Source organism: Myotis davidii, unplaced genomic scaffold, assembly GCF_000327345.1.
Source record: "Myotis davidii unplaced genomic scaffold, ASM32734v1 scaffold2211, whole genome shotgun sequence".
NCBI lineage: Eukaryota > Metazoa > Chordata > Mammalia > Chiroptera > Vespertilionidae > Myotis > Myotis davidii.
The window spans coordinates 21,273-23,484 of NW_006282673.1; the positions used below are offsets into that span (position 1 = coordinate 21,273).

At 58.8% G+C, this 2,212-nt stretch overlaps 1 long non-coding RNA gene across 2 annotated transcripts; it reads left to right on the forward strand.

Moving 5' to 3' along the window:
- The first annotated feature begins 19 nt into the window (after window positions 1–19).
- LOC102774605 lies at window positions 20–1,457 on the forward strand. 2 transcript variants are annotated; one of them, XR_001513064.1, is made up of 4 exons: window positions 20–158; window positions 602–634; window positions 1,247–1,294; window positions 1,443–1,457. It is a non-coding gene; the product is annotated as an uncharacterized LOC102774605 (long non-coding RNA). The 2 variants fall into 2 exon arrangements; XR_001513063.1 differs by having other exon boundaries at window positions 21–158; window positions 1,247–1,451.
- Window positions 1,458–2,212: the final 755 nt, after the last annotated feature.

Genomic DNA, 2,212 nt, shown 5'->3' on the forward strand with positions numbered 1-2,212 from the left:
TGCGCTGAGTCCTGGGCTCAGGGCCCTCACCCTCTCTTCCCTTCTCCTCCAAGAGCCACCTTCTCAGACCTTCATCTTCATCATCATGGGCATCGCTGGGGGCCTGGTTCTGCTGGGAGCCGTGGCTGGAGCTGTGATGTGGGGGAGGAGACGCTCAGGTGGGCAGCGGTGGGGTCTGAGTGTCTGACCCGAGTGTCTGTCCCACTGGGGGATCCAAGCCCAGGTAGACATGTGTCCTGCCTCCCTTAAGGGAAGCACCATCCCCACGCGTGTAATGGCCAGTGTGGGGCTCTGCTTACACTGACTCTGTAGTGAGGCCCGTGGGATAATGAGGGACCCACTTATCACCTGATGATGCTGGTGGTGGAGACCCTGTGCCCAGCAGCCCCAGGTCAGAGGGCAGGTCCCTGCTGAGCACAGACCTCCAGGAGGGCGGTGGGTCCAGTCCCCACACATGCACTTCCCTCAGGTGTCCTGGTCCTGCCCTGGGTCTACACACAGGATACTGGAAACTTCTCTGGGGCCCAGGACTAGGGCTTCCTTTAGGACCTCATGGCCCTGCCTCCTCCCTGGTTTCTCACGGGATGTTTTCTTCCCGCAGGTGGAAAAGGAGGGAGCTACACTCAGGCTGCCAGTGAGTATGGTGGGGGGACCCCTGAGGCCCTGTGACATTGCAGCTGGGAGCCATAAGGCCCCCCCCATAGTTCTCCTTAGTCTCCTGCCCTGGGTCTACACACAGGGTTCTGGAAACTTCTCTGGGGCCCAGGACTAGGGCTTCCTTTAGGATCTCATGGCCCTGCCTCCTCCCTGGTCTCTCACGGGATGTTTTCTTCCCACAGGTGGGAGAGGAGGGATCCACGCTCAGGCTGCCAGTGAGTATGGAGGGGTGACCCCTGAGTCCCTGTGACAGTGCAGATGGGAGCCATAGGGCCCCCCCCCATAGTTCCTCCTTAGTCTCCTGCCCTGGGTCTACACACAGGGTTCTGGAAACTTCTCTGGGGCCCAGGACTAGGGCTTCCTTTAGGATCTCATGGCCCTGCCTCCTCCCTGGTCTCTCATGGGATGTTTTCTTCCCGCAGGTGGGAGAGGAGGGATCTACGCTCAGGCTGCCAGTGAGTATGGAGGGGGGACCCCTTAGCCCTGTGAAAGTGCAGATGGGAGCCATAGGGGACCGCCCCCATAGTTCCTCCTTATTCTCCTGCCCTGGGGCTTGACCTCTACTTGTGTGTCCCCCCCACCCCCCCAGGCGGTGACAGTACCCAGGGCTCTGATATGTCTCTCTTGGCTTCCAAAGGTGAGACCCTGCCGTGGGGAGGGGAGGGTAGAGGGGAGGACTGGGTGGTGGGGAGTCTGTGGGACACTGTGAGCATGAAGTGGGCTGTGAGAATGTCACCAGTTACAGCCACTGACCTGAATGTGTTCATGATGCTTGTCCTCCACAGCGTGAGGCAGCTGCCAACACCAAGGGTTCTGCAGATTGCTGTGTCTTTTGTGCTCTTTGCAGGGTGACGGGGAGGCTGTGAGGGAGGAGTGTGGTCGGGGCCTACCTGCCGGTGGAAAGCCTCACCTTCCTGTGAAAAGCCCAGAAGGCCTGTGAGGCACAGGAAGTGAGGCGGCTCCACCTCAGGGAGCTGAGAGCAGGCCACGCTGCCGGCCTCCCAGAGCGTGTGTTCTATCGCAGAGACAAGCTGCTCCCTCTCCCCAGAGCCAGTGAGGCGTCTGTGCTAGAAGGCGGTGAGCGCTGTGGGGGAGGGGTCCACTGTGCCTGTGGGGAGGGAAGGCATTTTTTGTTTATTGGTCCTCACCCATGATATTGTTCCATTGACTTTTAAGGAGAGTTGAGGGGGAGGGGAGACAGAGGGAGAGAAACATCCAGGTAAAAGAGATGCATCTCTTTGTTGCCTCCAGCAAGGGGATCCCATGGGCCTGCACTGAGGCAGATGCCCTTAACCGGAGTACACCCTGTGACCTTAAGCCCGAGGGCCACACTCTCTCCACTGAGCAAAGTGACTGGGAGAGGAGGGCTATTGTAATGTGGGGGTCAGCATGGGCCTCATGGGAAGGGGACTTCTTACAAAATATTTTAATTGATTTCAGAGATGGAGGGAGAGGGAGAGGGAGATGAAAGCATCAATGATGAGAGAGAATCATTGATTGGCTGCTTTCCACACCCACACACCCCCGCCCCCACAGGGGGATGGAGTCCACAACC